The 26,342-nt window shown below is 33.1% G+C and overlaps 1 protein-coding gene and 1 long non-coding RNA gene across 8 annotated transcripts in view; both read left to right on the top strand.

Annotated features, from left to right (window-relative positions):
• Nucleotides 1–26,342, top strand: part of NOVA1 (NOVA alternative splicing regulator 1) — a 150,819-nt gene that overhangs the window by 31,600 nt on the left and 92,877 nt on the right. For 3 of the 7 annotated variants that reach the window (XM_053224332.1, XM_027065512.2, XM_053224331.1), the window contains one exon: nt 16,673–16,774. The exons of the other annotated variants lie outside the window; for them this stretch is intronic. The gene's annotated coding sequence lies outside the window, so the exon portion shown is untranslated. The remainder of the gene's footprint in view (nt 1–16,672; nt 16,775–26,342) is intronic. 7 annotated transcript variants of the gene reach the window in all.
• On the top strand, nt 18,204–25,519 carry LOC128316007 (uncharacterized). The gene is made up of 2 exons (XR_008299325.1): nt 18,204–24,956; nt 25,000–25,519. It is a non-coding gene; the product is annotated as an uncharacterized LOC128316007 (long non-coding RNA).

Raw genomic sequence — 26,342 nt, 5'->3', positions numbered from 1 at the left:
CATTTTCCATCAGAACTGAAAGTATGTTGAGAGTTTATATCCCAGGGGATTACAACAGAAAGGGTGAGAAGCAGCTGAGCAAGGAATTGAAGAATGAATGCTGACTAATTGTCCCATTTATGCTCCGTATTCACTGGCAACCAAGTAGTTCTACTTTTAATTTTAGTCTTTATTCTTACACAACCAAAGAAACAGTAGGTTCTGTTTACAGAAAATGCTCTAATTAAAAGCAGTTGCAGTTTCAGAGAAGAAAAAAGCATTAGAAGTTAACAGGTCTCAGGGAAAGGAATGAATTATGTGTAGTGATGTGACAGTACTGTGAAATATTTTAAAAGTCTCTGGAATTAGGAGCCCCTGGGTGGCTCAGTTGATTAAGTGTCTGACTTCGGCTCAGGTCATGATCTCGCCATTTGTGAGTTCGAGCCCTGCGTCAGGCTCGGTGCGGTCAGCTAGGAGCCTGGAGCCTGCTTCAGATTCTGTGTCTGTCTCTCTACCCCTTCCCTGCTCGTTCTCTGTCTCTTTTTCAAAAATAAGCAAACATTAAAAAAAATTTTAAATTTCTGGAGTTAGATTTCCTACTGAATTTGGAATTTTCTGTCTTCCATACATTAGCTATGTAAACTCCAGCAGTTTACTTAATCTGTGTTTCAGTTTTCCTGTGTGTAAAATAGGAATAGAAATAGTACCTATGTCACAAAATTGTGAGGATTACATTAGTAAATACGTATAAAGCAATTCATACAGAGCAGTTCATACACAGCAATTGGAATAGTGCTTGACATATTGTAATGTTAGTTACCATATTTAACTAGGTCTAAAAGTACCATTGTTTGTAAGATAAACTATTACTTTATGCACCAAGAAAGAAAAAAGTGTACAAGAATATGTATCTTAGACTCATTGCCATATAATATTGTTATTAGGTAAGTAAATTTAATAAGCTTTTCATATTGTGATTCTTTTAAAGGTAATGTTTTTCTTTTCTCCTTCTGTGTTATATTGATAATATTTCACTGACTTTAACCAGATACATTATTTATTTTAGGGGAAAAATAAAAATATGACAAACCATGTATGGAAGTATTTAGTTTGTACAACTCTTGTTTTGTCAATTTATAATTTTTGTGGGAGAAATTCTCATTTTAAATTTATAAAGTAAATATTTGGCATTCTATTAATTTTGAACACACTTTCATATATCTCTAACACATTCATAATAATAGTTTGTAGTTATGTTCCTTAGAACCTATAAGATTCTAAAGTGTTTTGCAAATAATCAACGACTATATATTGTGTTTAATAGATTTATAATGCTGAGTAGAACATAGTAGTAAAGATAACAGCCTCTGGGATGAAATTGCCTGCATTTAAATGTCAATTCATTCACTTACTAACTACTAAAGTCACTTTGCCCCTGTGTGCCTTTCTTTTCATATCTGTAAAATGGAGACTACTTCACAGAGTTGAAATTTATGTGAAAAGTGCTTAGGACAGTGGCACTTAGAAAGTACCTTGTGCTTGCTTGCTTGCTAATTTTTTATGTTAGTTTGATTTTGCATTGTAAGTATTTTTTGAAGTTCTAATAAATTTTATTAACTAGAATTGTTAGTAAGCCAGATTATTCTAAATTTTACATTTGTTTGTTTATTTGTTTATTTTACTCTTTTAAAATTAAAAAAAAGACAGACCTGGGGCTGTTTAATGCAGGACACAGTGTTCTGTATACTCCAGAGATCTGGTGCAAGTATGATAATTGGTATGCATAATAACACCTAATCATCGAGAAGGTAAGGAATGATATTTGATCACTCACGATTATGTGTGGTAATTAAAAATATCTCTTTAATAACAAATTGTGAAAAAAGGAAAGTTTTGTCACTTGAAGGTGTATGTTTCAATTCATGTTCGGATTTTATGTGAAACTTTGCTGGTGATGGATAATTTAGATTATTACTAAGTTAAAATTTAGAAATTGACATCAGTCATGTATTACTTCACTTTTTAAGTAGGCAGTTTATCTAATTTACTTTCTTAGATTGATTTTAAAAGCTTAAATAATATATGCACAAAAAGCAAAAAAAAAAAAATTGAAAGAATTGAAACTAAATGACTGCATTCTCGTTTCACTGCCTGACATCTTCTACAGTCCTGCTCTCTGGAGGCTGTCACTTTGCACTTTTGGAGCTGTTTCTTATAGCATTTCCATATCTTTAAATAATACATAAAATTTTTTTTAATGTTTATTTTTTGAGAAAGAGAGAGACACAGAGCACGAGTTGGGGAGGGGCAGAGAGAGAGGGAGACACAGAATATGAAGCAGGCTCCAGGCTCCAGGCTCTGAGCTGTCAGCACAGAGCCCCACATGGGGCTCAAACCCACGAATTGTGAGATCATGACCTGAGCTGAAGTCAGGTGCTTAACCAGCTGGGCCACCTAGGCGCCCCCATATTTTTAAATAATACTTTTAAACTGTTGTGTATTGATTGATCAATTTTATCTTTATTAATTTCACTTTTTATTAGTTAGAGATTTATTATTCTTGTATTTAGTTACCTTGTTCTCATGTATTTACACAGTAGTCACTCCATTTTTTCAACATACTTACCCAGTAATTTTGCATTATATCAGCACTGTTATATTATCAATATGGCTACTTTTCGAGTGAAGTAATGCATTCTAATTGTCTCCTTTGTCCTGCTTTCCCCTTTTTTCTTCAGTTAGTAATTACTTCATTTTTGTTTGCTTACTTTTTGTGTACCTACTATTTTTTCCCTGAAGTATTTCAACATCTGTTATATGCATATCAATAATTTCTTTGAGTGCTCAAATATGATTTCAAACACTGTATCAAATACAGTGTTTTTTTTTTTGTCTGGAGACTTCTCTTTCCATTATGGTCTGTTCTCCATTTAGATTATTTGCTTTCTACTCCTAGTACGTAGTGAATATCTTGGGGCTTCCCTTAGCTATTCTGCAGGGCCAAATCCTTTAGTTCCTGAATCCCATGCCCCTCTCCCCTTTTTCCTTTTTTTTTTTTTTTTTAAGAAGTATATTTTATTTTTCAGGTGCTTCCTGATAAAGGAGTCCTAGAAGTTTGCTTACTTGAAAATACCTTATCCCATTATCACTTTTGAATATTAGCTTATATAAATAATTGCAATTTATAAAATGAGTTTTCCTCAGAAATATCAAGGCATCACTCCCATTCTCTTTTCTCTTTTTTTTTTTACTTTTTTTTTTTTTTGCTACTTATTAGGACATTTTCTAGACTTTCTATTTCACTGAATATTTCATTTTAGCTGCTTTTATTTTCTAAATGTTCTTACTGTTTCTCTGATTTTTTTTCTTTTTTTTAACATAGCACATTGTTCTTATTTTGTGACTGTAATTATCATTTCTTATGTCTAGGAGGATGGTATTTTTTTTTTTTAAGTTTTCTTCTGCTCTTTGTGTTGTATTTCCTTTGAGTACTTTTCTTCTGTTTATTTATGTTGGTTTTGGTCTTTCCTGTTGGAGACTTTTCTGAAAGCCTGGACTTAATGAAGTACTACGGATTAGGTTGGAAGCTGCGTGTCTGCGGACAAGAATTGTTGCTTCATGAGCCTTCATGAAGATGATCAAGTAGAGAGCCAGAATTTTTCTTGGAGATGCCAGATTGTGGTATCTATGTATCTATTCTCTGGAGTCTTAAAAGTTCTCCAGTGAGTTTGCAAATATTCTTTCTGAGTGGTTTACATCTACCTGCCAACTTGTAGGAACCAGTTCCGGTCCAATTGACCCTTGTTCCTTGATGTTTATCTATGTTGTGCTTGCTAATGTTAGGAACATCTCTGATCTTCTAGAAGTGACAGAAAACATGTGAAATTAGGGTAGTTTAGCCTGTGTGTAAAAATGTTCTCTGTATAGACTTTTAGAGAATCCCTCAGTATTCATTGCTAACATTACCTCTGCGTTTCTGGGGTTCCATTAAGCAAATTATCTTGATTCTATTATCCTGTTTTTTCTGCCACTTAGTTTTCAGCTTCCTCTACTGTGCTGAATCACTAGACTTCTGCTCGAGTTTTTCATTTTCTGAAACCATGTTAATCTCTTGTTTGCTGTTGTCTTCTGTACCATTTTCTTTGTCCTTTGGTCATTTTAGTGGAGTTTGAAAAGGTAGTGTGCTGAATCTGCTACATTTACCGTAACAGTGATATTATTAATAATAATACTAAGTAGCATTTATCCAGTACTTTACCATGTGCTAGATTTATTCTTAGTATTTTAATGCAGATTTTCATTTAATCTTCAAACAAATTTCATTAGAAAGACACTATTGTTATCCTCATTTTATAAATGAGGGAACAAAGTGAGAAGTAATTTGCCTAATGCCACATAACTAGTAAATGGCAGAAAGATTTGAATCTGGGAACTTGTACAGCCTGAGATTGCTACTTTATCATTATAGACCAGAAGTCTACAATACCTTTATGACATTTAGAGTTACTGAAATGAACACACATCTTAAAAATCACTTTAAAACAGGCAAGTCGCTAGATCATTTAGAGGAAAACCTAGTATTTTATAAATATGCTGCATATAGACACATTCGCAAATGTACATACAGAAGTTACTTATGAGTGAAGAGTAATTTTTCTGGTAACACAAAATTTAATATAAACTATTAATTATCATTTACCACCATTTTTATAAGTTTTTTTTTAATGACATTTACTGTCTGAACTGGGACACAGTGGTCTACATACTAGGCATACCTAAATAAAATCAGAGGACCAATAAGTTTTAGTTGATGTTATAAAAGTTTTCCCTTTATTTAAAAATTTCAGGAAAAGTGGAAATGTTTGTTTGCAAGATTTAAAGATACTGAATAAATAAAATTTTTTATTTTTTAAAAAATACTATAGTCAAACACTTGAAATTTAAAATAAACTTAATTCTACATCGAGTATCACTAGCCTAAAATAAATTCTATTCAATATAGTTTGAATATATATAGTTATTCAATATCAATATCAATATAGTTATTTCCTTCATAATAATAATAAATCATTTCTATTTGTGTAATTTTTTTATCCTTTTATTTCTTCAGTATAGACAGAACCTATTGCCTTCCTGCTGAGGATATAATTTCTGAATCTAGGCAATGTACTGTCAGCACAGTGAAGCAGGAAATTATTCTCCTGTGTCAGCTGCTGCTGTTAAAGAATAAAGAAGGTTTGGGATAGGATGCAATTCTGTTATCTCTACTCACAAATCTCATATGGCATGCAAATAGGTTTTAAATTCAAGACAGTTCAAAGCTTTTTGTGACAAGAGATACTCCCTGCCCTCAGTCCTTCGTCTACTCTCTCTAAAAATCTGAAGTATGTTTCAAAATTCCATGCTTTTTTCCTTTTGCAGTGGCAGTAGTCCCCAAACTTATTCAGCTTATTTAAGTGATAGAACATGTGTAAATCATTGTGTTCTTCAGAACACCGGGAGCACTGGTATAGTGCTTAAACTTAACATTAGTAGAGCAGCAGCAGTGATAACAATAATAGCTAATAATTATATAGAACTTAATGTGAGCCAGGAACAGTTATAACTACATGCTTTCTATATTTTAATGGAATTAGTCCACACAGTAATCCTGTGACATAAAGGGATTTGCTCAAAGCATATATGTATGCATGGTACATATATATGTGTATGTAAGTGTGTGTGCGCGCGCGCACGTGCATATATACATATCCATAAGTATATGGAGACACATTAATTATATTACTTGGAAATGTATGTATGTATATATACATATGCAAATATATGCATATTTGTTATATATGTAAATGATTTTTTACCTGTAAAATTAAAGGCAAAGATGGGATTTGCTCATAGCTTGCCCCTAAGGTCTTTTCTCATAACTACCATGTTATGCTAATAGAATATTCTAGTATAGGCAATTAGCAGGGAGCTATCAAATATTAAAACTTAGATAAAATGTCAAAATTAGGTAGTTTTATCCCTTAATCTAATTTTATATGAATTGGGCAAAGACTGATGTTACTTGAGTTTTATCTCCAAAAAGCCTCAGGAAGTTATAGATCATCACTTTGTTGATAGAGTCTACACTATGTTTTTACATGGCATAGATAACAAATTTATATTATTCAATAAAGTTTTACTAAATCATTACAATGAATGATTTCAATATTATATTCCTATAACTCTGTAACAGGAAACTATAACACTCATTCTTTTTTATTTGATAAATTATTATTTAAGGACATGTATTATTAAATATGATAAAATACATTATAGACATTATAAGGAATTCTGAGAGATTCATGTACATTTTTAGCATCTTTAAATTAGGGGATGGTCTCAGAGTCATGAAAAAATGGGTTTTATTTTAAATGTCATTATAAAGTACATATTTGGTATATGATCACTTGGATATCATTCATGGATATTTAGATTTGAAAATGTCGACAGCAGTTGATGATAAGAGAGTCTCAAATATAAGCCTGTCTACATAATATAAAAATGGTATTAAAATTTATAGTTATCCCATATTTTTAAAAATGGGTGTTCAGTATACTTTCCAGAATTATGGGAACCAGTAGAGTATTTAATAAATGATAAGCGTAAGATTAATTCCACATTGTTGGATGCAAACCAGATTTTATCTAATTATTCTCTTTAACACAGCTACCAGGGTATTTCATATTTTCCTAAAATTGATGGTTGTCATTTTACAAAAGATGCATTAGAATCATAAATGGTACTGAAGCATATTTAAAGATAAATCAAAAAATGATTGCACAGAGATGTACATAGATCTACAGATCTATACACTTTAGAAAAGTACATATATATAATTTTGACCTCAAAGAGTACAAAACTATTTCCCTCTCTTGGTGAAAATTAATCTCATAGTTAATTTAAAATTTCCTGGTCCATATAAATTTTCTGTTGCATCTGGGTAAGACCTATAATATGTAGGCAGGGAGGAAAAACTTATCCTTGCATTCTTTTGATCAGGAGTTTTCTATTTCAGTTTGCTGAGACAATATCACCTAGTTCCATCCTAATATCATCAGTTAGGCAAGGGAATTTTAGAATGATTAAAGTATAGCATGAATATTTTTAAAAATATAACCTTAAACTCTTGGTACTGTTATATCCATAGCATTATCTGGGTTTCTGAAATTAAAATAGCACATTAAACCTAACAAAATCTCTTGGCCTATTTAAACCTTGTTTCCCAGATACAGCTTTTCTATATATAGATTACAGTTTTATTGAGTTTTATGGTATAAATTACCTTTATAAACATATAACTTAATGTGTACTGTGATCCTACAAACTGGAAATGTTACTTACATGTGACAAAAGCAAGTTTGGTTAGCTGTATGTTTAAATTTATTTCTTACTTTGAACGGGAAGTGCTTATTATGCTCCTTCACTGTGTTCCATTTCAAGTGCAATAGCTTGAAAAAGAAGCTTCAGAATGAAAATATATTTTGGTAAAACTATAAAAAAATAGCTTCACAAAAGAATGTCATTGAAAAAATGTGGAACAAAAAAGTTTACCTCCATAAACTCATTTGCTCAGCCATCATAACAGTGTTACCATTGTTTCTCTACCTGCATTGCACTCAAGTCACCGTATTTTAAAATTAGACATAATGTGTCTCTTGCATAATTTACTTTCATGACAATTGCTGAAAAAACAATATTATCATTTACATCTAGATTTCTAGACCTATTTCTATTTTTATGTAATTATTCTAAACCTTTTACTTCTTGATATCTTAATATAACAACCAGTTTTCTTTTTTTAATTAACAAACTTCAATTTGTAGAGCAGTTTTAGGCTTGCGGAAATATTTAATGGAAAGTTCAAGGAGTTGCCATTTACCCTTTTTTGCCCCTCCTTTTCCTGTACCTCCAGAACACTGTTGCCCCTTTTATTAACATCTTGCAATAATGTAGTACAATTGTTAAAGTTGATGTACCAATATTGATACATTAATAACTGAAGTCCATAGTTTATATTAAAAATTTTTAATGTTTTTATTCGTTTGTTGAGAGACAGAGAGAGACTGTGAGTAGGAGAGGGGCAGAGAGAGAAGGAAACACAGAACCCTAAGCAGACTCCAGGCTCTGCTGTGAGCACAGAGCCCAATGTGGAGCTCCAACCTACGAACCTTGAGATCATGAACTGAGCCGAAGTCTGCTGCTTAACTGACTGAGCCACCCAGGCACCCCCATATTTTACATTAGAATTCACGCTTTGTGATTTTACAAACATATAGTGACATATATCCATCATTACAGAATCATGTGGAACAGTTTCTAAGTATCCCCCCTGTGTTCCACCTGTTCATCTCTCCTGTCCCCATGCATTTCTGTTAGTCACTCATCGTTTTACTATCTTTGTGGTTTTGCCTTTTCCAGAATGTCATATATTTGGAATCATAAAGATTGGCTTTTTTCATTTTGCAATATAGGTTTAAGGTTTTTTATGTCTCTTGGTGCCATGATAGCTCATTTCTTTTTATCACTGAATAATATTCTGTAATATGGATATACCACAGTTTGTTAATTCATTCACCTGTTGAAGAACATCTTGGTTGCTTCTAAGTTTTTGCAATTATGAAGAAATCTATAAATATTTATGTGTGGACTTTTGTGTGGACCTGAGTTTTCAACCCCATTTGTGTAAATACTGAGGAGTGTGATTGCTGGATCATGTGGTAAGAGTATATTTTGTTTGAAAGAAATTGCAAACATTTTCAAAAATAGCTGTACCACTTTTCATTCCACCAGCAATGAATAAAAGTTTCTGTTGTTCTACATCCTAGTTAGCATTTGTCGGTGTTTTGGATTTTAGCCATTGTTATAGGTGTGTAGTAGTATCTCACTGTTTTTTTAAATTTGTAATTCCCTAATGAAATACTGTTATGAACTGAATTATGTCCCTCACCCAATTTCATATGTTGAAGTCTTGACCCCTAGTACCTCAATATGTGGTTTTATTTGGAGGTAGGGTCTTAACAGAATTAATCAAATTAAAGTAAAATTATTAGATTGGGTCCTAATCCATTATGGCTAGTGTCCTTATAAAAAAGGGGAATTTTGGACGCAGTGATATGCATACAGGAAGAATTTCATGGACACATGAAGACTGTCATCTATAGCCAAGGAGTGAGGCCTGGAATCTGAATCTTTCCTTCATAGCCCTCAGAAGGAACCAACTCTGCTAACACCTTGATTTTGGACTTCTAGGCTCGAAATTGTGAGAAATTAGTTTCTCTTGCTTAAGCTATCCAGTTTGTGGTACTTTGTTATGGCAGCCCTACCAAGCTAATAAATATATGATATTCAGCATCTTTTCATATGCTTACGTGCCATCAGCTTATCTTCTTGATGAGGTATGCATCAGATTTTTTGCCCCTTTTTTGTTGTTTTCTCACTGGTAGATTTTAAGGTTCTTTGTATATTCTTTCTTTGTATATTTGGATATGTGTTTTGCACATTTTTCCCCATCTGTGGCTTGTTTTTCAATTCTTAACAGTGTTTTTTTTTTGCAGTGCAGTTTTTAATTTTAATAAATTCTAACTTAGTTTTTTTCTTATGTAGATTATGGTTTGGTGTTGTCTTAAAAGTCACTGTCAGTCCCAAAGTCATTACGATATTCTTCTGTTATACTTTAAAGGAATGTTGTAGCTTTGTCTTTGATTCATTTTGAACTAATTTTTGTGAAAGTTTTATCTGCATCCAGATTCTTTTTTTTTTGAATGTGTATTCTTTTTTTTCAGCATCCCTTGTTGAAAAATTATCCTTTCTGCATTGATTTTTTTCACTGAATTTGCCTCATTGTCAAAGATCAGTTGATTACATTTTTTTGCATTTATATCTGTTCCTTTTCATTGATCGATTGGTCTGTTCTTTCACCAATACCACATTGTCTTGATTACTGTGGATTCATAGTAAGTCTTGAAGTCCTGTAGTATCAGCCTCCAACTGTGTTCTTCTCCTTTAACATTGTGTTGACAATCTGGCTAACATTTATTTTTAAATGTTCGTTAATTTTTGAGAGAGTTAGGGCACAAGTGAGAGAGGCAGAGGGGGAGGCACAAGTGGAGGAGGGGCACAGAGATAGGGGGACACAGAATCTGAAGCAGAGAATCTGAAGCAGGTTCCAAGTTCTGAGCTGTCGGTGCAGAGCCTGATGCAAGGCTCAAACCCTCAAACCGTGAGATCATAACCCAAGCTGAAGACAGACACTTAATCTACTGAGACACCCAGGTGCCCTTAACGTTTTTTGTTTTCTGCTTTTATTTTTTTTTTAATTTTTGAGAGAGAGAGAGAGAGAGAGAGAGAGAGAGCGCGCGCGCGTGAGCATGAGCAGGAATGGTGCAGAGAGAGAGGGAGATAGAGAACCCCAGGCAGGCTCTGCGCTAACAGCAAGGAGCCTGACACAGGTCTTGATCTTACGAACTATGAGATGATGACCTGAGCTGGAACCCAGAGTCAGGACCTTAACTGACTGAACCACCCAAGTGCGCCCTCACGAACATTATTTACTAACAGTGAATTAACGTGAGTGTGGATGACTTGAGTTTGTATGATTTTCCTTACTTTCCAATTTAATTTATAACTTACATTATTTATTCTTACAGCCTTTTAAAAAGAGGTTAGAAAAAAGGTATAATTAGAGAACTCAGTTTTGTAATTTTGACTCATATTTTCTTTTCATTATGTTGTATCTCTGAGAAGGACTGATAAAATATATGTCGAGTATGCATGGTATAATTTAGGACGATGAATGATTATAAAATGAATGGGGACTTTACATAAACTGTTGTAAAATAACATCAATGTAATAGGATCCTGAATTCTCTAAAAATGTGACATTTAAACAGAGATAAGGTTATGCATAATTTAGCCATGTAAAATACTGATACTCCTTAATTTATTTTAAAGGATATATCTGAGGTTTTAGGGGATTCCCATTAAATATTAATTTAAGTATTAAATGACTTGAAAGAGTGTGATTCAGTTTGAGGGAAATTTCTAAGTTACTAACTATGAGAGCGGAATATTCTTTAAAATTGTGTTTTAGATTACTTCATTGTGAATATTGAAAGTGTTCCTTTAGAACAATAAATATTCTAACCTGTTTTTTTTTTCTTTCTTTTTTGCTTTTTCCTTTGCTAGAGCCTTTTGGTTCTGCAGGCTTTTAAGTTTAGCATCCTATTTAGGAGATTTTACTTTTTAGCTTGTATACAAGCTATTTGTTAGTTTTTGGAATAAGACCTATATTATTTATAAATGTTCAGAATGTTTCTTTAAGTTTTATATAAGGGAGAAATCTAAGGAATTCCTGACAAAATGTCTGTAGTTATATTATTACCAGTTGTTCTTTAAGAATAAGAAGTAAGACTGATAATGCAGGCATTTAGCCTGACATTCATGTAGTATTTTAGATGGAAAGTCAGAAGCACTTAGTAGCTCTTTGGTGCTAACCATTTCATAATATGGTATGAATCAAGATGGGGAATTAAATGGAGATGCAAATATAGAATGGCTTTTTTTTCCTCCTGTGGCACTTTTGTTTATGATTGGTCAAGTGATTTATTTATTTCTTTACTTATCTCAAGAAAAATAGCTTTTTGGACACTTTAGGAAAAGAGTTTAATCTGACTTTAATCTGGTAAAGTCTGTTTATCTGACTAGTTTGAATTTTTAACCTCATAGCCCAATTTAAAACTCAGCTTTTTCCCTTCTGCTCATTGCCACTTGGCTTTTCTAGGAGATTGGAGTGTGGAAGAGTTGAATCTAGTCATTCAGTCTGTTCACTCCAGTTAGTGGAGAGTGAGCTGCTTTTTCGTTTTTATTCCTATTTCTCCCCCTGGGTTCTGGTACCTAAAGGAGAGATGGAAAGATCTCCTACTTAAGTAGGAGAACTTTAGTTTTCTTTTTCTCCTCTGCTGAATACTGACTAGACCTTAATGCATTCTGTCGGGGAAAGAGACAAAAATACTGGTTTTCTGATGCATCACTTACTGTAAAACTTGTTTTGGAGGTGAGATATTTTTGGTGTGTAAAGTTCCATCCAGTTCTGGCTTGTCTTCTACTTTTTTTCAGTTTCTACCTCTCGAGGATACTCACAGCCTCTGGCTGCTGGGATCCCCATTGTCTGGAGGCTCAAGTTCAGCTACTTTCACAGTCAAGATACTCTTTGCCATTACAGTGGTTCTCTTTACCCTGCTTTCCAACTTTGAGTCTTTTTTCCCCTCCCCTCAGATAAGTCTACCAAAGGGGGAGAGCATGGGATGATAAGCAAGCATACATGCAAGCAGAAGTCCAACTGAAAGATAACTGTCTTCCTTCTTGCCAGTCTTTTGGACCCCCTCATACTGGGTTTAGATTCTTGGACAACAGCACTGTCCAACTACATTAAGTCATTGAAGGAAACTCTCAAGTTGGTTGACTCACTCAAAATGAGACAAGGGTGGGCAGTTTGGGATAACAAAGAATTGGGGAAGGTAAACATGTTTCAGTTATGAAGGAGTAGTTGGTTCTCACGTTTGATCTCTGACTTCTGAATGTTAAATACTTGATTGATGATTTTTTGTTCTTAGTCTTGAGTTCTAATTATCAATCCCACCTCATATTGTTATGTAAATTTTACCATAGTCTCGCTGGTACTGTAGTATCAATGCAGAGTATATGTCTAAACCACCCCCCCCCCCCAGTGGATGCCTGAAACCACAGACAGTAATGAACCCTATGTATAGTTTTTTCCTGTACATGCATAGCTATGACAAAGTTTAATTTATAAATTAGACATGGTAAGAAATTAACAACAATAACTAATAATAAGATTATATACTGTAGTAAAGTTATGTGACTGTGGTCTGTCTCTCAAAATATTGTACTGCGCTCAGCTGTCTGGTGATGTGAGATGATAAAATGCTTATGTGAATGAGATGAAATAAGGTTAATGACAGGCATTGTGTTGTAGCATTAGGCTAGTATTAATCTTCTGAGGATACGTTAGAAGGAGGATCATCTGCTTCTAGACAGCATTGACCACAGGTAACTGAAACTGCAGAAAGCCAAAGTGTGGATAAGGTGATTTCCATTCTTGCTGGCTACGATCAGTTCAACCACAGCAACTAGTATGATCCTTACAAAAGATTAAACAAGTGATATTACTCCGCCAGTCAAAATATTGCAGTGGTTTTCTCTAAGAGTTTTTTTAAAAAAGTCCAAAGTCCTTATTATGGTCTGCAAGTTTCTGTGTGATCTGACATCAGGTTAAAATTTTGATCACTTGCTCCTGTCACAGGACTTTGCTCTTATTGTTCTTTGTGTGTAGTGTTCTTACCCCAGATAGTCTGTGGACTCCTGTCATTTCATTCTTTGTTCATATACTGCTGCTTCCTTAGGTTTTCTCTGACTACTTTGTTAAAATAGTATATTTGTTAGTTTGTTCCTATAACTTGCTTTCCTTTTGTTTTATACCTGAGTCATTTCCATACATTTTATTATAATTTAATAGTTTATTATCCGTCTCTCTCATTAGCATGAAATCTTTGAAAGGTCATTGGCTCCTTTGTTCAGTGCTTTACCTAGTGTCTTAAATGGAACCTGACTCATAGGAAACTCAATTTTTTTTGTTGAGTGAATAAATGAAGGAATGCTAGTATCTATACTCAAACTTTAGAAATAGCTTTGGCTTATCTCACAATTTTTAGTCTTCTAGTGTTTTTACATAGTAGTATACTTTTGTTTTTTATAGATTTTTTAAAATCCTAATTATATATTCCCAGTGTTCTCATCCCAGTTGAACCATCCACACCTCTAGTTGGTCTTCCATGCTGCTGCTAGAGTGATTTTTGTTAAATGCTTCTCAAGTTGCCACCCTTTGGAATAAAATATTTTAAAATTCCTGAGCCTAATTGGATCTGTGGCTGTTGTCCTTCTCACTGACCTGTGCATGTACTCTATGTTCTACTAATATCCTTTTCATTGCAGTATTCTGAATGCTTTCATATGCTTCTCTCTTACTCCTATACCTTTATGTAAAGGCTTTCCCCTTTTTATCTTACTGCTATATATTTTTTTAGTGTGTGAATACATAAAACGTAACTCCTATCATGAGAAGGCTCTGGAAAAAGTTCTTTACATTTGAAGTGGTTGGGAGCCAAGTGTGTGTGTGTGTGTGTGTGTGTGTGTGTGTGTGTGTGTGTGTGTGTGTACATATATATATATAAGCAAACTCTTTCATTTTCTTCGCTGGGTACCTTTAATACATGGTGAGAGTTCATTTGTCATTTTTGATGAGTATTTAAAAAGTTGCTACAGTCTTGAAGAGCACCATAAACACTCTTTTGTAATGTTCTTTGTAATGTGGAATTTATTTCAAAGGTATGGCTAATCTACAGATGTTGTAACTCACAGATTCTTTTTAAAGGCTGTGCATGTATGAATGTATATTGAATCATTACCTTCACAAGACAAACTGAAAGGAATAGGGAAAATAATTTACGAAATTAAGAGTATTGCTTGTAGTATAACCTTTCAGAAAATATGGTCCCTTGATCGGTTCTTCACATTTAGATTTTTTTGTTTGTATATTATTATGTGTGTGAATTAAAGGAGGGACTGACAAAGGAAATGAAATTATTTTATATAGACAATTGAAGCTCTAAATATTTTCCATATCTGAGCCTGTTCAAAATAAGTACAGTGTCATAGAAGGGATCAGTGTGGTCTTTTGGGAAATGTAGACTATAGGAGTACATAGCAGTGTCTCAAAACTTGTATTTAGCAATTTTGCATCTAAAATAGTATAGAAATGTATAGTTTGCAATGTTGGTCTCTTTCAGAAGATACAGCTAAAAAAAAGTAGAAGACTTAGCTAAATAAAACTAATAAGTTATGTAGCAATAAACAAAGATGAGACCCTATAAGGAAGTTCTGGTTGTTTGATATAGCTTTTTTGAACAATTATTGCTATTACTGATAATTTTAGGTCAGGTATTGTACCATGTGTTTATGTGAATTATTTCCTTTGGTTGTTGGAACATCTCTGTGTCTGTTTTTCAGTAAAAAAAAAAAAAAAAAGGAACAGCTGTTCAGAGTTAGACATTTAATTTAAGTGATTACTTCCACCTACTCAATTGGGTATCTTCAAACCACTTATCAGTAGTTCCTTAAATTTTGGAGGGGAGTCACAGAACCTTTTGAGAACCTCACAAAAGCTTACGGCCTGGTCGCCCTAGACAAATGTGCTTGTGGTCCCCTATAATAGGTCTTTATTTTTAGCATGCAATTTTGCAGAATTTCTAGATTACCTAAGTCACATACATGGACCCCACAATGGAATCTCTGATATGTGTCTTCCTTTAATAAAGAAACTGATAAACTCTGTATTTTTTTCTTCCTCTACTACCTCTTATCACTTTAGGAAGGTAATATTTGTTTGCACTATGCCTTATTCTAGAAAGAATTTGAAGAAGCTGAAAGGAAATTATCAACTATCTCTAACTCTACTAGGTATATACCAAAATAAATACATAAATGCTGTTATGGCAAGTGAGATTCAGAAGTTTGATGGATGGGACACTTTTTAATGGTCACATTTGTTGGACTTTGTTTCAGAGCACCCTCATTCTGTTTCATGACTGTATGTGCGTATTTTGAAGTAATGTGAACTGTTACTTCTTCAGGGTAAACAGAGTAGCTCTGCCTAGAGATAAGAAATTAGAAAGGTAGTGCCTTCCAGCTTCATGATTGATTCAGTGATATTTCTCAGAGAATAATCTTTTCTTGATCTTGTAATTCCATCAAATATAAATTACATAGAAAGGGTGTTGTAGTAAAAGTAGGATGGTAGTAGTTTTCCTTATTAATGAACTAAAGTTATTGTACACTTAGTTAACTCATTGATATGTGGGCTAAGGATGAAGACTGTATTTATTTATAACTCTTTGAGACTTTGGAGAAGAAAAGTTGTTATTTTACATGAGATCACTTTTAAAGGTCCATTATATGAAAAATAATTTAACCATTGCTAATTGTTGAGGACTAGTTATTTCATAACATTGGTTTTTAAATATAAAGTAATTTAGAATTTCAGAATGGGTTTCCTTACTTTTAAATATATTTTCATGTCACTGATGCTTCAATTCTGATATCTCACCTCCTTTGTTTTTTCCCCCTTGAATTGTCATCTAAAGTAAAAGCATTAAATTAGCTAAACATAATGAAGTATCTTACTGTATATATTTGCTTGGTTTTAGGTAAATTACTATAAAAGTAATGTTATAAAACTGTATACAGTGGGTTTAATTTTTCTACGTATGTGTTTTAACATTGACTTACAGTTATGTTGTATGAATAATTGTATTTCTACTTTTTCCTTCAATCATTCTTAACATCGAATTTTTAAATGAACGGTAGCCCATCTGTGTAGGGCTCTTGTGACTGAATGATGTATTTTGTTTTGCTGTGGCACAGTTTTTAGACAGCCACTTTTGTTGTTAAATATTTTCATTTTCTATAGTACTTTTCATCCCTGTATATATGTACAGGAGTCACTTCACCCACCACCGAATTGCAGCCACTTCTGAGGTGGAACGCAGCAACTGTTTAACAGCGCACTTTCCCCTAGGTGCTGACAGCTGCAGAAGAAATTGTACATGGTCCTGTACAGAAGGTATTTCTCCACTGTGCCATCTGCAGAGTGAAACTGACTAGGAGTACTACATAGACTGTAAGTTTCTTGTGTACCCGTCCTAGACTGGAAAACCCAATAAGAGAGAATAACAAATAACTGGGAAGCATCATTTAAAAATGTATTGAGGTCAGTTAAACTTAGTGCTGCTCTCCCTGGCTCTAAATTTTATTTTAACGTCATCTAATTTGTGATTGGTACTGAATTGAATAACAAACAAATAGATGCACTCCTTGGCAATTATTTTATTCTAAAAGCATATGAAACTAAAGTGCTTTCATAAATACTTCACTTTAATGAAGCTTAAAAGAATCAATTTGTTTTTAAATATTTTCAAATAACCAAACCAATATTATATAAGATCTTAGAACTGTATTCTTAAAGTAGCAAATCAACTTAAAATTCAACAGGAACATCCTAATTAGCTTTCCTTATAGTGTTTTATGTTTTAGTTGTAATACTTTCATTCTTGTGGTGAAAGCTTTGCAACAAAGCCAGTTTATAATGAACCTAGTTTTGATTTTTTGTTTTAGAAGCTTTGAGTTTGATTTTTTTTTTTTTTTAGTGTATTGAAACAAAGCTTGGGAGAGAAGAAACAGTAAATATTTGAAATTTCACTTAATGTATTTTAGTCTTTCTCTTCCATTTCATTATTTAATGATTTTCTTTTTCCTTTTGTAAAAGCTGTTTACCAGAGTGCTATCTTTAATAATAGTTTGGTATGTTTATGCCTTATAGGATAAGAAAATAACATTAGAAGCTCCTGTGTCTATTGTTAAACAATATGATATGGATTGTTATATTTCATTGTTTTGCAAAATTTCTAGTCAATAATATGACTTACTATTTATTTTTGTGTGTGTGTGCATCTGTAGACATTTCTCTGGTAAGAAATTAGGATCTCTTAGTCTTCACAGAGTCTTAATTTTATGAAATATAGTGTCATTTGTTTTAGGTAACTTTAACTTACATCATAATTTAAATGGTGTTTGTGTACATCTCTATGCCTATAGATTCTCAATGAAAGCAGATAAAAGCCTCTCTGGGCCACAGTTTACTTACTTGTAAAATGAGGTGGGTGGAAGAAATTATTTCTACAGACCCTTTATTTACGTGTTTTCTGTTTAACTCAGGGGTAGAATTCTATGTATATAGAATGTACCTTACGTTGTGTAACCAAGATATTTTGGTGCAAGTGACTTTGTTCTAGTTAGAATATTATTTGTGTTAATTAAATGCCGAGTGATGGTATTTTAGAGTCAAAAGAAGAGGTCTGATTTCCTACAAAGATTTTTAACTGTCTCTAATTGTTAGTGGAATTACCTTGCTGTTTTGAAATAAACTTTTTTGAGAATAAATAAAATTCTCAACAACCTGTTCATCATAGAGGCATCTGGTAAATTTTTAAAAACTAAGCTTTACATTCACAGTGGAATGCAGTTAAATATTACCAAAAACTAACTTTTTAATGAGAATACTTATGTATTCTATGAATTTTATGAACATGTACTACTTGTATAATCAAAAATAAAGGAAAATATTGATATTTCAGTTAAAGTGTATATTTGGAGCATTTATTTAGTTTATTTAGAAATCACCTTCATTGCGTAGATTATCTTATAGATACTTATTATCTCTGTTTGAATGTTTGTTTCTCAAAGGGAGGGGTTTTCATATTATTCTGCAGGACCAGCATTGTGGTTGGGCTTATTGTATAATTTATATTCATATAATAGTTTTTGAATTCAGAAATAAATACTAGATCAAGATTAACTAAATCTTAAAGAAACCTGTATTTTTTCCATCTTCCCCCATTATAATCTTCTGTTTGAAATAGGAAAATGAGAGAAGTATATAGATAAAATGAATTTTTAATACTTAATAATATGTACTTAGACTTATGGCAATAATGTTCTCTGACAACATATAGCTTTCAGTTGGAAGCTTTAAAAAGAAATACAGCACCAGCTGAAGAAATAGTGAAATTGATGAGAAAATAAAATGCAAGGAAATGTACTTTTGGTGTAGATTTTACTTAATTTAAACTAATTTTAAAGAACATTTTCATATAGAGTTTCAATCCATATTTTAAAATTCTCATATGCTCTCCTCAGTTTTACAAAATAACATCCTCTGTCTTTTCAATTAAAGGCATATTTTTATATTGATCCCAGATGTCTAAAAAACTATTTGTCTCATCAAATTTGTCTGAGCAGAATCTTGTCATGTAGTAGAAAAATGAACCACTTTGAGATGTTTCATTGTGAATAATGGGGAAATGATTTTGTAATTTCACATTAGGTGGACAATTCTTTTCATACTAAATGGTTAATATTTGAGTTTATTTAATAAACTTTGGTATTCAGACATTATCTTCTGTCATCCGAAATACAATTTATATCCTTTGGATAATATTTGCAGTTTGAATTTATATAGAAACAAATGTGAGGAATTTTTTTCAAAGAACCTCACACCAGTTATATAAAGTTAAAATACTCATATAATTACCTCAGTCTTTGATATTCATGTGTTAATTATCAATTAAGTCTGGCCACTTTTTATGAATTTTGCAGATATTTCTCATGTACATTTAATTAGTTGAAAATTTTAAAAGTCTAAATTTGTATAAAGAACTATGCCGCAAATCTCTTTAATAGTAAGTTAACATACCTTTATTACCTAAAATTTGCTTAATCCCTGAAATTTCTATATGTCATAGGTAAAGTGTGTGTGTGTGTGTGTGTGTGTGTGTGTGTGTGTGTACGCATGTGATATGCTTTCTGAAGCATGGCCTGGAATCCTGACTGCCACTTTGTAGCTATTTAAATAAAGTATAAATTGTTTAATAACTAAGTTTTTTTTTAATCCATTAATAGGAAATCATTACACCTACCTCACAGGGTTGTTGTGAGGAAAAACAGTAAAACATATGTGAAAGTGCTTTGCATATGCTGGATAGGCAGTATATAAAAAATGAGTGTTAGTAGAACTTCAGTGGACCTCATTTTTATCTTATGATAAAATCTATATTCTGTGCATGTGATCTGACTCCCTCTTTATGTCCTCAACCTCATTTCTTTCCTTGCAGACTGCATATATTGATTAATTGATGCCGAGTGCTTTGCAGCTCTTAGAATATGTCATGCCTTCTTTGGATCTTTGTGTGCTTGCAACATTCTTTCCAACTACTCACACACCCCTTTTCCCCAGACCGCTATCATCTGTGTAACTCAACCTCATTCTTCAGGTCTTCCTTTACAGATTTCTCCTTAACTAAGATGTTTCCTACTCATCCTTCACCTCTTATACTCCTGTTAGATGACCCTTGTATATATATATATGGTCCTCTGGGCTTTGCTTGTTCCTATGCTAGCAGTTAGCTCATGTATTATTACTGCCTTTGTGCTTGTCTGTTTCCTCTGTAAACTCGTTGAGAGTGGAGTCTGCCTTTAACTTCTTTAACTCAGTACTTAAGAGTTTCTGCCACTCAGGAAACAGTGAGCATTTTATAAATAGATGTAAGTTCTCCCTAAACAAATTCATAACACATGATTCATACTCCTTAAAAAATGTTTAATTCTGTATTTATAGGATAGATTTTAAGCTCCATAATAACCATATCAAAATTACGGCATTTTTATAATTGACTACTTTACTCACCATTTGTCACTCTTAATGGATTTATTAAGAGGTGAACTCACCAGGGTGCAAGTGGAAAGTTACTTTATTCTTTCCTGTCATGGCACCTGAAATCCCACCTTGAATATTTTCTTTTCTGCTTCTCGATACATGCTTTTCAAGTGTCTATCTCTTCTCTGCTCTTGTTCTTCTTCCTCTTGCTCTTTTCTTTCTTGCTCTTTTCATTCTCTCTTCAATACTTTCTTTGCTTACTCCCTGACATTTGAAAATATACTAACTTTTCAGATAACTTTTTTTTTAAAAAGAAGGCTATGAAATTAAAATTCCAAATTCTCATCCAATGTGAAAATTTTCGCTTATGTCAGCTTTGTTTAAAGAAGGCTTGGGGTGCCGGGGTCAGTTGGTTTAGCTTTTGACTCTTGATTTCTGCTTGGGTCATGATCTCACAGTCATGAGATGGAGACCTGCATTGGGCTCTGTGCTGACCATGGAGCCTGCTTGGGATTCTCTCTGCCTCTCTGTCTGCCCTTCGCCCATTCACGTTCTCTTTAGCACACTCACTCTCTGTCAAAATAAATAAGCATTTAAAAGAATTTTTAAAGATCAAAAAGGAATAAAGAAGGCCTACAAACCTGAGTGGAGACATGTCAACTAGTGGACATTTGTATTAATTTCATTTTGCCTTAGTTTTTCTCCCAGCTTCTCGTGCTGCTCCTGGTGGGTCTTCCAAAGTTTAATGTTAGAAATAGAGAAGAACTAATTGGCAATAAAGGCATGTTGGAAATTTAACTTTTTTGCTTTCCTGGATTTATCAGACTCACACTGTTGGGGGACACCCCAGTTGTAATTCCTTGATACAGTTGAGACTTCCTTTGTTGGTCTCCTTTTGACTACTATCCTTGGTTTCTGACTTTCTAGTCTATGTTGAACCTCTTTCTTCTGGGGTTATCTTGTTCCCTTTGCAGTCCTCTGTATAGAATTCCTTTAAAAATGGCTCAATGCCAATTCCTTTCCCAGGAGTCCTTGGAAAATATCCCATTGGAAAATGTAATTCTTTACTTCAAACTCTGAAATTGGCTATTTCTAAGGTAGTAGCCCCAGACTAAGGGCGTCTTAACCTCTTGCCTTTAGATGTTTTTAGGCCTAGGTCCAGTTCCTGTATCATTCGTTTAATGCCCTGTATCCTAAGGGACATAGGCCAAACTTTGAGTGGGTCGCTGTTCTATTTCTTCCTCAAACAATGTAAGCTCCTCTCCTCCAATATATACTTATATTTTTTATATGAGCGATGGATGAAACAATGCCTGAGCAATTTTTGGCCACATTTTTCCAAATGTTGCATAGGTGAGCTGTTACCTTAGGTATAGTACTTAGAACCTTTTGTTGTCAGCTTTGGTTCCTATCTGAAACTGAGAAAACAAGAAAATGGCCATAATGGTCATCTTGCATTTCTAGAAATTTCTGTGAACATTCATCCATTTCTATATTTCTGTGCCTTGTGTTAGGTTATACTGTGAGTTTGTAATGTCCTTCCTACTTTTTCCTCCTGGTGGAATCCTTCCCAGTCTTTGATGACCAATTTAGGGGAAATCTCTGTTGGTGCCTGCAGTTAGAATAACTTCTGTCTACTGTGTTCTCACACATACTTTGTGTGAAGTGTTATTGTATTACTTATAAATTTGTCTGTCTGACTAGATTGAGAGCATTTTTTAGATAGCCACTGACTTATTGGTGAACCCCTTGCCACTTGGTCTCTATTATGTGTTCCATATATTATTTGGTAAATTAATCTCTTCTGAACACTGAGATTAAACTTTGTAAAATTACTGTTAAGTAATTAATATTTATATTCTTATTTATTTCTGTCCATATTTCAAAAAATGTTTGAGGCGGTAAGAATTATATTTTATGCCTCTGATTTTTGTCTCCCAGTGTTATTGCTCTTTATCTGTTCTTAGGCACATTCATTCTTTCAGTTCTGTTTTTCATTCAGTTTTCTCCATTTCTCCCTGCATTCCTAATATTTCTTCCTTGTTTTGTTTTTCTTCCTTGTTTTATTCCAGTTTTCCAATTGACGGATTTAACTATGAGAAGTAAAGATAACCAGGTATTCCAAGCAGGTTCAGGCTGAAAGTTAAAAAAAAAAAAAAAGTAAATATGACAGATCTCCAGACTAGTTGAATTTCAAGCAGTATAGATGCCAGAAATTGTAATTTATGTGATTATTTGTCTGCAGTCATATTGCTTATACCAATAGATTTTTGTGTGTTTTCATAAGAAGGAACACTATAAAAGATGGCCAAGTGATTGATTTTCAATTTTAGATATCAAGAAACACTTTATTTCTATTCATTACCCCACTTTCTAATCACTACAGTTATTCAAACATCTATTCACCTTACAAAATTAGTAAAATTAATTATTGAATTTTTTACTTAGTTTAAGGTGAATATTACTCTATGATGAAAGTTTGATATTAGGAAGAATAAAATTCCATTTTTCTAAGTTTTTGTGAACATATTGACAAAGCTAAAATCCAGGAGAGTTTTTACGAAACATCTCGTATGGACCAGTTATCAAATAGGAAAATTAATGCTAAAACATACAGTTTTTCTAACTATACCATCTGAAATGTACTTCTCTTTTAAATATTCATTATTCTGTTTTCTTTTCCTTTTAATGGCTATTTCTGTTTTTCAGGTGTGGTTTTGTATAGAACTTTAAGAAACCCTCTTTTGGTGGGTCAAGTAAAATGTTAAAAAAGTAAATATTATAAACATTAAAATTCATCAAAACCTAGTTCTTTATTTTATATGTAAGCCTATGTAATGTCCCAGGCAAAATACCTTACTTATATTATAGATATACATGCACATAATAAGGAAATTGGCCATTAATTGATATTTCTTTTTTATGCTTGTTTCTGAAATGCTAGCTCCACATTTCCCCCTTTGCTGCAGGCTATGACAGATTCAGCATGTCTGAAACCAAAGTAGATATTTAGTTCTCTATTCTCATTCTGCCTTCCAACTGAATCATTCTTGCTTATGACTTCAGTATATACCTTGTGACCGAGAGTCACAATAATACCATTCTCTCCTCTCCTTTGACTTGAATGTCATCCTATTTATTTTCACATCTTAATTATTTTGCTTTTGAGATGTATCTTGAATCAGTAAGCTCCATTCTATATCCATTGATAAACTCTAGCTCATTATTTTATCACTTGCCAAGATTCATGTACTAGATTTGTCTTTCTGTTTATATTACATTTTTCTTGAGGATGGGAACCACATTATATTCACCTTGGTACTTTCCATGGAGTACTGAGAATAGTCTCAGTAAATCCTTTCTAAGCTTACTCAGCTAATTGTGAAGTTGATTCTTTGTGTTGAAGCCTTAAAAATATTGAATGGGTTGCTAAAACACAGACCAGTGCCACAGTTAAAATGAATCACGCATTATTCCAACTTGATGATACTCCTGTTAGTGTTAACACTACCAAAAAAGTGCTTTAAGTGAATTCTGAATAATCTCTTAAGAACCCTTGGCTTCATACTAATTATATTAAAACAGATTTTCTTGCCAATATGCTAGTATATATGCTGGTGTGTAGGCTCTTGCTATAACTATCCCATTAAAAAAATACATATAGTTATGTGCCATCTTGAAACTGTAGCAGAAGTCTTGGTTACTTCTCTTTTTATATTAGTCCCTTTCTAGATCTTTCAGAGATAAATAATACAAATGGGAAGCGAGCTTCTTTGGAAATCTTGGAAAAGTCTTCACCCCAACTACCAGTCCCACTGTGGATCTCGATTTATCCTAGTAAGGGGTTACAGTGGCCTCCTAAGAGGAGTAACTTTACTACAGCCTATTTTAGTGCTTCCTGTGCTAGAACTTACAGAAAACGTATTTTCCCTTTTGCCTCTTCTCATTGTAATCTTTGAAAATAATCACTGGTTTCTGGTAATTTACATTATGAAGCTGCTCTCATTTCAGACTTGATAAAATATGAATATGTGCTTTTCTGATCTTTTAGAGTGTTTTGTAAAATTATTTGAATGAGTGTTAGTATTATATAGAAATAAGATGACCTTTTAAATGTTTTTGAAAAATATTATTTTCAGTTTATAATTTTATTTTGATCAGTATGGTCTGATATTTTCTTTATTCCTCTCCTGTTTCTTTTAATATGTACTTAGTATGTATACATCTTTATCCAGATCTTTCATTATACACATACAAATGTGTACATAAGAACTTTTAATTTTGTAGTCATCTTTTTATATTCTCGTATCTCAGTTATTTCTTTGAAATGGTAAGTTTTCAAATCAGTTTAATTTTGTTTTTGCTATATAAAAATATATTTTGAAACCTGTATAGGTTTTTTTTATCTATTTTCCAGATTTATATAAACTTAACCATACGTTGCTTTTATACCCTATACATTATATGATATTTATGCTTTACATGTCACTTAGTACATTAAATATAATTAACATTCTTTTGTATAATATTTAATTATTTTTACTCTTCCATTTATTCAATAAATTTTTAGTGATACAATGTTCTACGCACTGTCTTACATGGTGGGAATGCAGAAAGTCTTGGCTCTTACGGAGCTTTTATTCTTGTTGGTGAAGAGGGAGAGAAACATATAACACTAAATAAATACGCATAATTTTTTATTTGTTTGTTTGTTTGTTTATTTATTTATTTAAATGTTTATTTATTTTAGATAGAGACAGAGAGACAGAGCACGAGTAGGGGGGACGGGCAGAGAGACAGGGAGATGCAGAATCCGAAGCAGGCTCCAGGCTCTGAGGTGTCAGCACATACCCTGACACAGGGCTGGAACTCATGAACCATGAGATCGTGACCTGAGCCAAAATCTGATGTTTAACTGACTGAGCCACCCAGGTGCCCCTAAAAACACGTAATTTTAGATACGCATAATTACCATGAAGGAAAGGGGTACTTGGGTGGCTCATTCAGTTAAGCATCTAACTCTTGGTTTGGCCTCAGGTCATGATTTCATGGTTTATGAGTTCAAGCCCCGCATCTGGCTCTGTGTTGACAGCATGAAGCCTGCTTGGGATTCTCTCTCTTTCTCTCTGCCCCTCCCCTGCTCACATGCACTCTCTAAATAAATAAATAAATAAATAAATAAATAGATGAATAAATAAACCAACAAACTTAAAAAAATATTATGAAGGAAATAAATGCATGTGATAAGAAAAATATTGAGGAGGAGTATACTTTAGCTAGGATATCAAAAGGAAACCTCAAAGACAGGACATTTGAGTGAGCTCTAAATGATTAGGAGGAAGAAAATCACATTCCGGTTGTCAGGAATAGCAAGGACAAAGTTTTTGGATATGAATGAGTTTGGCATGTTGAAAAACAGAAAGGAACGTTGTGTGTTGAACACTGTTAGAGGAGAGAGTGTGGCAGGAGGTGAGGTCTTAGAAATAATGCAGGCCAGATCAAATGGGTCATAGTAAGAAGTTGCAATTACAGTATAGTTACAATGTGAAGACATTGGGTATTTGAGTTTTATGATGACTAGCACTGAGGACATTACTCTTGCTGTGTGGAAGATAAACAGGGAAAAGGAGTGAGGGTCTACGAGAGGTAATTATTAGGAAGTTCTTGCAGTAGTTCAAGAAGTTTTTGAGTTTAAGAGTTTTTGGCAGTAGAAATAATGAGAGGTGATTTTAGAGGAGCACTGATAGAATTTGTGAATGGATTAGAAAGGGTATTGTCAGCAGTATCAGACATAAGTAAACATGAAGTAGTTCTTGAAAATATCATTCAATGGACTTGGACTTTTCTGTGGTAAAAATGTACCATAATTTATTTAAATTACACTCTATTTTTATTTTTTCCTTAGTATAAATAACATTAATCTTTCATCATTTTCTTACCTCACTGTCATTGTATATAAATAATGATTTGTGATGGC

The sequence above is a fragment of the Acinonyx jubatus genome, chromosome B3, assembly GCF_027475565.1.
Source record: "Acinonyx jubatus isolate Ajub_Pintada_27869175 chromosome B3, VMU_Ajub_asm_v1.0, whole genome shotgun sequence".
Taxonomy (NCBI): domain Eukaryota; kingdom Metazoa; phylum Chordata; class Mammalia; order Carnivora; family Felidae; genus Acinonyx; species Acinonyx jubatus.
Note: the sequence above shows the minus strand (reverse complement) of the source record. Positions and strands in the feature narration are given on the sequence as shown.